Raw genomic sequence first — 11,753 nt, forward strand, 5'->3', positions numbered from 1 at the left:
TAATTGTCCCATAGTAATTATGTATTTTCAGATCAATTTGTCATTTTTTCCATTTAATCATTATACATTCTGAGTCACAAGTATCATGTGTGTACAAATTCAGACATGGTTTCCCGAGGGAAAACATATGTTTTATTATTGTTATACTTAAAACGTTTGGCACAGACTAGTTTCTTATTTGTTCAAAGTATTAAAAACTTCAGTCATGTATTTTTTAGTCCCCTCCAGCCAAAGACTAACACACTCACATCTGTAGTAGAAGAGAAATGAAATGGAATGAATTGAAATAATAAGCATGATCAGAAACTGTAAGTGCCTGGGATGTAACAGTAACAGCAGCCTTAAAAGGATTTCTTGTTATATTTTGCCGTGTGATAAACAATTTGATTTCCATTCAAGGAAGGAATACATTTTTCTGCATTGAATTCTGGGAGGAAATGAACTTCATTCTATCTTGCATAATGATAATCATTTTCCTTTAGAAGGCAGAAAAAATCATGGTAAACCGAAATTGTAAGAAGCACAAATCATATTAATGAGGAAAGCAATATTCATTATTTTTATTCCTTTGAAACCTGTTATCCTAGATCACATGTGCAGTCATGAATGCCTTTGCTTTTGTCTTGATTCATTGTGGTCATGGAGTAGCTCTGTGTGATGATGGACGTGTGACATTTTCTTTTCCACAGGGAATACAAGGCCAGCAACCAGTTGTCGAACAGCGTTTGCCTTTCTTGTTACCTAAAACCTGAAATATTGACTTTGCTGTATTGGGCACCTTTCCAAAAAGTACCTCAGTGAAGTATATATAATACACATATATTATAAAATCACGTACTTCCTAACAAGATATGTAACTTGTTAACTCCTTTATGAGTCAACTGAGGTTTATAAATTTAGGAATATTGTCAAAAAACATAAACCTAGCAAGAAAACAAAGTTAGGAACTGTCTTCCAAGAAGCTGTTCTTGCTGACAGAATTTCACTCTTTCCTTCCACCTTTTAAAAAAAGTTGATTTGAGAGACAAAAAGAGAAACATCAATCTATTGTTCCAGTTATTTATGCAATCATGGGTTGATTCTTGTGTGACCTGTGAATGAACCCTCAGAGCTTGGCATATTGGGACAACGCTTTAATCAACTGAGTTGCCTGGCCAAGGTGAAAGTATAATCATGATCATAATGTCAACGTCCTGCACGTGCCAGGCAATTTATATGGAAAACATGCCCAATTTAGCACACCTGTCCAGGTCATGATATATAGGCATGAAAGAAAAAATTTCTTGCATTGCTGGTGCTTATGTTTTTGTTGGAAAGGAGATAATGGTTAAATAAAAAAGCTTTGCTGTCTTCGAAAATGAAGTTGTTGCCAGGTCATGGTTTGATTGATGGTCAGGGCACATGCCCAGGCTGGTGCTCAATCCCCAGTAGGGTGTGTGCAAGAGGCAGCTGATGTATGTTCATTCTCATTGATGTTTCTATCTTACTCTGCCTCTCAAAAAAAACAAAAAAATATGTATTTTACTAGTATATATTTTTAAAAGAAAAAGAAGTTGAAAGTAAATGCAAACACTGACAGGTGAGATAATTGGGAATGGGGGTGGATTACATATCTTCCTTACGGAGGGTAGGGGCCTCAGTAAATGGGGTATCATCATTGATCATCTTTCCTCGCATGTAATACTTCTTAAAGACTTGTGGATCTGCTAGAGCATGGATTTAAACAATGGACAAACATCCCCAAAGTTCTGCCTTCCTGGTTTCACAGCAATGGTTTTCCAGAAAGCTCTAGACATGGTTCCATGTTTCAGAGCATGTGCTACTTGATTAAGAATATGGGCATGGGTGTGTAACATGAGGGACTTCTCACTGCTTTAGGCCATGGTGTTTCTATTTAAAACCAATGGAAATAATTTGAAAGTCACTTTTGAAATGGCATATCATTTTGTCACTATTCAAACAGAGTGACACATTTGTGTACCCCTTGAAACTTTTTTTGAGTTCTTCCCAGTTGAAGAAAGTTCTGGTCATCTGCACAGTTGTACCCGTCATGGGTTTTCTGTAAGTACAGTGATTCCTGTGCAAGTCTAAGGTGGTTTTCTGGTTTAAACACCAGGAAGCCATTGCTGTTCAGAAGATAATGATCTAAGGAAAGTTTAAGGTGACCTGCAGGCAGAGTATCAGCAAAGCAGGTATATTTGATATCCTCAATCTGGGACACTTTCTGTGCCTCTGATAAGAGGAGTGGCTGAAAGTTTTTTGTTTCAGCAGAAGGCACCAAGTCGTCTGTGCTCATTTTTGCTGTTTTCAGGGATCATTTCCATGTTTACACTTCCAGGAGCTGTTATGAAACATGGAGGGAAAGGTGTTGCCTTTATTTCCTTGAAGAGCAAAGGACATCCAGACTTGGTCCCTCTTCTCCTTTCAGTGCTAATTTATGTTTTCTTAGCGGTGTAGATATTTTATGATTTCATAATCATTGGTATCTCCTATGACCCCCTGCCCCCATCATTCCCCCCACCATGCAAATGAAGAAAGGCAAGCAAAAATCTTGTCCCGATTTACATAACTTATAATAGTAGAATCTCCATTTTGAAGTCCTAATGTGTGCCGTATTGTCCAATATCAAAAACTTTCACTCAGAACGCTGCTAGACTTGTATAATTCTGTACCCTTGCAAATGCAGTGTCAAAGTTTCTAAACAGCACTTAAAAGACAACATGGTGATCCACTGCATGACATTCCGGAAAAGCTCCAGGGTTGGAGGAACCTCTAACAAATCTGTGTTCAAAAACGGATACAGTATAAACAGCCACAACAACTGTGTTCCTTTGGGTTGATGCAGTGCTTTCCGTCTTGACGGTGGTGTAACTGCATTCATTCATGAAAACTCATAACTACTCTTTAAACAGTATGTGCAAATATTAAAAACAATACAAAACAACAAAAATGGTAAGCTTGTTCTACATGTGTAACACTTCCTTCCACCACCTTGGTGTCCTTCTGATGAAGAACTGAGTGGTCTGGAGAAGAACACAGGCCACAACAGGACGTTCTTGATACTGAATTTGACTTTAGGACACACCCTCTGGGGCAACCTCTGCCTCATTCACACAACTGCTGAGACAGGGATAGGGCTCCTGGCACCCACCTTTGAGGTGACACAAGGGTTCTGGAGTCCTATTCAGGAAATGCTATGATCTGAAATGGGGAATCTAACTGGTCTGCACAAGGGAGGTCAGCCTGGGAATGTCCTAACCTAATCCTTGGGCATCAGCCTCATGTCTTCCCAGGGCAGGACTTGAGGCCTTTTCCAGTCCTTAACATTTGCCATCTCAAGCTGACTCTGTGCCTGCTCTCTGGGAAACGTGTAAATGCAACACCTGTCCCACTTTGTCAATTTCCTGCCATGGGATCAGTTAGGTGGAAATAGCCAAATCTACCTTCAAAATAAGCACAAGTGGTCCCTTTAGTTTAATGTTCATATTTCTTCCTAAGTGATTGGGAAGACAACCAATGTTGGCAAAATGTAGCCTTAGGTGACTGAGGTGAAGCAGGGACAGAACCCAGAGCCATGTCATGAAGAACACGCCCCTGAAACTATAACCCCACTGTCCCATGAACACCGCCCCCCCCCCCCCCCCCCCGTGCCAGGAAGCACATTTCACAACAGTCTCCAATCCTCCAGCAATGTCAAAGGGGATGCCCTGCCTTTTCCTAGCCTCTAGGAGTCCCCCAGGAGCCTACAGGTCCCTAAAGAGCCTTCCCTGCGTCCTGTGCACACTCCCCTGTGTTTTCACAAGTGCATGTGCTGACCGCACCTGGCCTCCTCACCTCAGATCGACCTCCATAGTGTGCAGCCCACCCACCAAAGCTGGTGCCTTCTGTGGAATAACGCTCCACAATTCCATCTCCATGGCCTGTGGCAAATGACATCTCAGCACCCCTGGGGTCACTCTCGCCTCACTTGTGTCCCAGAATGCAGTGCAGCACCAAACCTCACTAAGAGGCCCAAAATGCTAGTGATTTCCCCCTTCCCAGAAGTGCACAGGTGCAGGAGGTGGTGTCCTGTCCCTTTGTTGGAGCCACGCCCCCTGTACTTGCAGGAAGAGTCAGAAATGAGCCACATCTCCCATGGTCTTGCAACAGCTTCCACTTTTCTTGGGTCTCCAAGGTCACCTGCCTGTGGCTCAAGGTCCGCAGGCTGCCCCCTTTTCAAGGGTCATTTAGTGAGGGGGAAACAGGTAATCAATGAGTTACGGTTGGAAGGACACCATCAAGGAGTAGCACACCAGGTACTCTTTGGAACCTGGTGTGCTACTCCTATGAAAAGCAACATAGTAATGACTTAAAAATTACAAACGGATGAGCAGTTCTACTTCTCAGACTAGAAGTAAAATAGAAAACAGGGACTGAAACATACATGTTCACTCATGTTCATATTAGCATTATTCACAACAGCCAAAAGGTAGAAGTAAATAACCTCTCGTCAACAGTTGAATGCATTAAAAATGGATACACACATCAGGAGTATTATTCAGCTTGAAAAGAAAGCAAATCTGACATGCTGCAACACAGATGATCCTTGTGGACATTGTGCTAAGTGAATTCAGCCTGTCTCAAAAGATCACGCACTATGATTACACTTGTAGGAGGTACCTAGAATAGTCAAATTCACAGAGACCAAAAGTAGAATGCTTGTTGCCAGTGCCTGGGGTAAAGAGAGAAGGAGGAATTGTCATCTAAGAAGTAACGAGTTTCATTTTGCAAGATGAAAACAATTCGGGAGATTAGTTTCACAATGTCCATGCATTTTACACTCCTGACTACACACTTAAAATGGTGAGAGTGTACATTTTACTCTGTGTATATTACCACAATTAAAGTAAAATTTTTAGGGAAATAGAGTGAAAACACAATCCACAGAATGGAAGAAAATTTTGCAAATCCTATATCGGATAAAGAACTTGTATCTGAAATATCTAAAGACCTCTTACAACCTAATTCTTTTTTTTAAAGTAACATATTTTGTGCAAGAGCTTTTATTTTATTTATGTTTTTATTGATTTCAGAGAGGAAAAGAGAGGGAAAGAGAGAGATAGAAACATCAATGATGAGAGAGTATCATTCTGCACGCCCCGTACTGGGGATCGAGCCTTCAACCTGGACATGTGCCCTCTCTGGAATCAAACCGGGACCCTTCAATTTGCAGGCCAACACACTATCTACTGAGCAAAACCAGCGAGGGCACAACCTAATTCTTAAAAATGAAATAAATCAATCTAAATATGGTAAAGTATCTGCATACACATTTTGCCAAAGAAGATATGCAAATGGTCGAGAGCATGTAAAAAAAATGCAGGATAGCATTAGTCATCAAGGAAATGGAAATAAAAACAGTGAGATAGCACTTGTAATTTTAACACATTGCACAATTTAGATAATTGCTGTCACGGCAATGGAAAATGGTTAGAGCTTCCCTACGTTCAGGCCTTTTCATCCTCCAGTCTCCACCCTCTCTCTGTCAGTCCTGCTCTACCCATCAGATTCTTCTCCTTCACACAAAACATCATACCCCTAACACTTCTGATTCTGAATCTACTTTTGACCCAGCAGACCACTAACCTCCATTCCCTCCCTCACTTGTAGATTCCTGTGGGGAAGGATGGGACATGGTTGGAAAGGATGTAAGGAGGAATCTCCAAAAGGCCAAGGGCCTCTAGGGGGACTTTGTTGAAGGCAGTAGACCCTGCCTTGACTTCTCCAAACAAGTCTGAGCCCCTGGCTGTATTACTGGAATCTTTATGCTTAATTGGTATGTGTCCTTGCTTAAAGGACACTGCAGACATATTTGTCCTCCCAAGATTACTTACCCTACTTATTGCATCTAAAAGATAAACTTTATCTCATACCACTGTTACAAAAAAAGCCTACAGAGGCAGGTGATTGAGGCTGTCTGGTTCCTTTAGCCAGGCAGTCCCTTAGCCCTCTCTTTCACAGCAATCCTATGTCAGAGTAATCATTCATCCATCACTCAGGGTCTGCTGGCCAGCCCCCGAAAAGTGGCGCCCCGTGTGAGGTCCAAGGAATGCAACAAGATGCAGTAGAAACCTAGGAAATAAAGAGTGAGAAAATGAAGAGTCACTGTGCAGTAAGTCATTGGAGCCTGGGATTTCCAAGTTCAAGGGTATGCTTTTCAGCTAAGGTTTCACAATAGGACAGCAGCTGTCAACCAAGTAACAGATTTCTTTGTTACTTAAGCAGTTATTAAAAGCAAATGGTACCTCGGTTACAGAACAATTAAAGGGCCTGTTGCAGATTGTTATAATTTACAATCCTTGGTTTCCTGATGTTGGCACACTAGACTTTAATCTATGGGAACAAATAAGTAGAAATTTATTTATTTATTTATTTGTTTGTTTGTTTTAATATTTTTATTGATTTCAGAGAGGAACAGAGAGGGAGAGAGAGATAGAAACATTAATGATGAGAGTGAATCATTGATTGGCTGCCTCCTGCATGCCCCCTACTGGGGATTGAGCCCACAACCTGGCATGTGCCCTTGACTGAAATCGAATCTGGGACCCTTCAGTCCACAGGCTGACGCTCTATCCCCTGAACCAAATTAGCTAGGGCAATAGGTAGGAATTTAAAGAGAAATCAGGCCCAAGGAAAATGAGTTCCCTTGTCATTATTACCTATGTGGGCTCTTGTTCGAGTTGCACTATGCCCACTTCATATTGAGGATCAAAAGCCTACAGAACACCAGGAGCATTTATCATCCCTCTCCTCCTCCTGAAGTAGAGCCTGTAGAGCCTGTAATACCTAGGGCCCTGCCTTCAGAGGAACCCTTTCCCAGTCCTCTGTCTCAGGCGTGGGAAGGCTCATGAACTAGATCCTCAGTTATGGGATCATGTGTCAGGCAAGCTATGTTAGAAGGAGAGCTTTTTTGACTTGCCCATTTATAAAAGATCAGCAAGGTAATAGGATTCATGAGCCACTCCCCTTTAATACCTTTAAAGAAATAAGGAAAAGTATTAGAGAAAATGGGGCTAACAGTCCATTTACAAAAGGACTCCTTCATGCCTTGTCTGAAAATTACCATAGGATGCCTTGGGACATGCAGATTTTGGCTAAAATGACTAGACACCAGTCAATATTTATTATGGAGAGCAGAATATGATGAGATCTGTGAACAGTAGACTAACCAAAACAATCCAGCCGGTGCTGGTCACATTACAGCCCCAATGCTGCAGGGGCGGGGACCATATGTTAATGTACAACAGCAATTGAATCTGCACCCTGAAGTGTTTACCCAAGCCTCTCTTTGTGCACAACAGGCCTGGGAGCCTATGCAGGGGGCCCAGGAATCTTATATTGACTTTGTAGATCACCTTACCCAATCCATTCGACGGCAGATCAGTCATAGGCTGTAGATACTCTCTTGTTACAACTGGCATATGAGAACACCAAAGTCGATTATGAAAAGGCTATGCAGCCCTAGCCGGTTTGGCTCAGTGGATAGAGCGTTGGCCTGCCAACTGAAAGGTCCTGGGTTCGATTCCAGCCAAGGGCACATGCCAGGGTTTCGGGCCATGCAGAAGGCAGCCAATCAGTGATTCTCTCTCATCATTGATGTTTCTATCTCTTCCTCCCTCTCCCTTCCTCTCTTAAATCAATAAAGAAATATATTAAAAAAAAAAAAAAGGCTATGCAGCCCCTCATGGGAAAGGCCACCATGGTGGGGGAATTTATCAGGGCTTGTCAGCTAGTAGGAATGAAAACCCACCAGACTCAAATGTTGGCTATGGGTCTCCAGGCAGGGAATAAGGGCAAAACAGATTACAAATGCTATCAATGTGGAAAAGTGGGAACTTTTAAAAAGGATTGCCAAGCTAAAATAGCAACCTCCCATTCTGAGAATTCTCAGCCCCCATCTACTCGTCCCCATTGCCATAAGGGTTGTCTTTGGGCCAACCTATGTAAATCAAAATTTGACAAACATGGAAATTCTTTACCACCACTGCAGGGAAATGCTCAGTGGGGCCAGTGCCAGGCCTTGCAACAAACCGGGACATGGATTACCTTCCTAGGGCAGATGGGAAATCCACTGTCTACTCCCTCTGAGCAGCTACCACTGGGAGTGCAGGATTGGATTTACTCCAACAGAATTGATTCTAAAGGACTCTACTTGTTATTAATGAGCACAAACAGCAAACCACTGCTTGGAATGCAGTAAAGGAGCATTTAAACTGGATAGACCCCACCACCTGGTTTCCTGAAATCAATTGGCACCTAATCAGACTAACCATTGCCATCATAGTAATTCTTTTTCTTTTCCTTATAGTCTGTAGAATAGAAATTTTAGCAGTGAACAAGCTTCGTAGAACCCAACATTGCAGGCAACAAGTTCACCGCAGCCCTCTGTCTTCTATACCCAGCAAAACAAAAAAGGGGGAGATGTGGGAAAGTATGAGAATTAGTTGGAAAGGTAGTAAGGAGGACATTCTGAAAAAAGGGAAGTGTGTGAAAGGCCGCCCACCCTGTTTATGGAAATTCTGACTTAGGGGAGTGCCAAAGGTGGTGCCCTTAATCCTTGACCTTTCCAAACAAGTCTGTGCAGGTGCAGACCCCTGGGTGTTTTACTGGAATCCTTATACTTAATCTTTGGGTGTCCTTGCCTAAAAGACACTACAAACACATGTGTCCTCCCGATATTACTTATCTTACTGATTGTATCTGAAAGATAAACTTTATCTCAAACTGCTGCTACAATAAAAGCCTAAGAAGGCAGGCAACTGAGGCTCTCTGATTCCTTTAGCCAGGTAGTCCCTTAGCCCTCTCTTTCACAGCAAACGTGCTGGAGTAATCCCTTCATCTGTCTCTCAGGGTTTGCTGGTCAGATGCTGCCCCATCTGCCTGAATTACCTGAGAGACCCAGTGACAACTGAGTGTGGGCACAAGGTCTGTCACTCCTGCATCCACCATCGCTGGGTAGGCCTACAGGGCACCTTTCCCTGTCCTGATTGCCACTAACACTGCCCTGACAGGAAGTTGAAGAAGAACACCCAATTATGTCACATGACTGAGATTGTTCAAGAGATCCCCACTTAAGAGACCAAGAGGAAATTGCAGGAAGAAATACGCCTGTGTAAGAAGCACCATGAGGTTGTGAGCCTGTTCTGTGAGAAGGACCTGGAGCTGTTGTGTTCCCAGTGCAAGGTCTCATCTGACCACCAGGATCAGCCCCTGCTACCCATTGAGGAAGCTGCAGCTAGTCACAGAGAGGATGCTCACAAGGTACATTGGGGCCCTCTCTAATCACCTTGAAAATGCTGAAAAGGTATATGGAAACCAAGTTGCAAATACTTGGAAAATGAAGAGAAAGATGGAAAAATGGAGGGAGGAATTGGACTATGAATGTAAAGAACTTAAATGTTCCTGGGAGGTAGAGCAAGATGATATTGATAACGATCTACTTATAGAAGAGAATGATGTTGAAGAAAAACTAATTGAAAACGGAAGGCAAATTTCATACCACATGTTCAGACTATGCAATCTGTTAAGTGAAATAGCAGAGAAGTGTTTGCAGACAGACATGGATTTACTCACAAGTATTGAAAGTATCCGTAATACCTATGAAAACCTAGAGACCCCAGCCGTCTTTTCATATAAATTAAAGTAGGAGAGTTGCTTTCTCCCCCCAAACTATTTGGGCCTGCATAAAATGTCCCGCACGTTTCAGGTAGATTTGACACTGGATCCTGAAACTGCCCACCCACGTTTCATTATCTCAAGAGATAACAAAACTGTGGCCTCTAGGACACCAGGTGGTCTTCCTAATCCCCAGCACTGACTTCTTACTCAGCTGCCCTGAGTGCAGAGGGATTAGATGCTGGCAGGCATTTTTTTTAAAAAATATTTTTATTTATTTCTGAGAGGAAGGGAGAGGGAGAGAGAGAGAGAAACATCAATGATGAGAGAGAATCACTGATCTGATTGGCTCTGGCAGGCATTTTTGGGTGATAAACATAGGAGGCATAGGTTAATATTACTTAGGTGTGTGTAAAGAATCTTTCCCTAGAAATACTCCCATATCACCATCCCCAAGCAACGGATGCTGGACTCATACTTTTGGCCCTTCCCCTATAAGAGAGTGAAAGATTGGCGTTTTTCTGGACTATGAATTGGGAGCGGTTTCATTTTATAATTTGAATAACTGGTCATACTTGTATAGAATAACTGACAGATTTACAGCGAAACTTAAGCCTCATTTTTCCAGTGCATCTTCTTCAGAATCTTTTGCAATCAGTATCATCAGAGTCTAGTGATGAAAAATTTGGAAGAAATTTTGTATGTGCTTAGTTTCTTCCCTTGTTATTGAAGGGAATACTTATAATAAATATACTGATTTCAGTTTTGATGTTTGAATGTTGAAAGCCTTTAGGATGCACCCTTCTCTCCTCCCTGATCTTACACTTGGGAAAGCTGATGAGAAAGTCCATGTGCTCCATCCTTGGGTGCAGGGGGAACGTTTCAATCAAGCAAGCTTCCACCAACAGCACCCAGTAACCGCCAGGAACGCCATAAGCTAGTTCCTTTCCCCTGTGCTCTCAGTCATTTTGGGACTTACTCTAATATCCACCCTACTCTCCCCGCAAAACTCATCATGTGAGTAATAAACTTTTTCATAATCTTCTGGTATGTGGTGAGTTATCATCAGTGTGAACATTTGAAGCCAATTTTGGATGGCTTCCACCCTGGCTATGCAAGCTGGTCACCACCATTGGCATTGTGAGCAGGATTTTCCAGATATGAAGCACCCCCACCAGGGCTTCCTCCTCTGGTTCCCTAGGCCAGGGTGTCCTTGTAGCTTTGTTCTGCATTTGCTGAGTTCTGTAGAGGCTGTGTTGTAGATTTCACTGACCTAAGTCAGGAGTTTCGGTAAGAAACACATTCTAGGCCAGCCAGTGATGCTCAGTGGTTGAGCATTGACCTATGAACCAGAAATCAAGGTCTGATTCTTGGTCAGGGCACATGCCCTGGTTGCTGGCTCAATTCCCAGTAGGTGGCATGCAGGATGCAGCCAATGGATCATTCTCTCTCATCATTGATGTTTCTATCTCTCTCTTCCTTTCTGAAATAAATAAAATTTATATATTTTTAAAAAGAAACACATATTTATTTTTAATTAGTTTCTATATAATTTTTTGGGGGAATTCTAATTATCTTGTTTTTGTTTCATGTTTTATAAAATGTTCATGTACTGGGCAGAGCAAAAGCAGGTTGACAGTAGTGATACAAATATATACAGTAATAAATAACAAATAATACAAGAATAAAATTTTGCTTATTAACCACTGTAAACATACTTTTGTTTTAAATCCTCACCTGATGATATGTTTATTGATATAGAGAGGAAGGGAGAGAGGGAAAGAGAAACATCTATGTGAGAGAGAAGCACCAATCAGTTACTTCCTGTACTTGCCCTGACCGGATCGAACCTGAAACCTATGTGCCCTGAAAGGGAATACAATCTGCTAGTTTTTTGGTGTAGGAGACCACATTCCAACAAACTGAGCCACCCAGCCAGGGCTGTAAACCTACCTTTTCCAATCCCTGTATGACTTCAAAACGTCACATACTTGTGTTTGACATTATGTGAAATTTCCAACCTTTGAGAACATGCTTCTGTTTGTATGCCTGTATGTGTATTGTTTACAACATTTGGAAATAAAGTTTTACTTTGCATA

General features: G+C 42.0%; 1 pseudogene across 1 annotated transcript; it reads left to right on the forward strand.

The window, feature by feature from the left end:
* The first annotated feature begins 2,720 nt into the window (after nt 1-2,720).
* LOC308251738 (tripartite motif-containing protein 60-like) lies at nt 2,721-11,753 on the forward strand (annotated as a pseudogene). The gene is made up of 2 exons: nt 2,721-2,759; nt 8,830-11,753. The product of its transcript is annotated as a tripartite motif-containing protein 60-like (transcript).

Source organism: Plecotus auritus, assembly GCF_963455305.1.
Source record: "Plecotus auritus genome assembly, chromosome: 6".
In the NCBI taxonomy this organism is placed as follows: Eukaryota; Metazoa; Chordata; class Mammalia; order Chiroptera; family Vespertilionidae; genus Plecotus; species Plecotus auritus.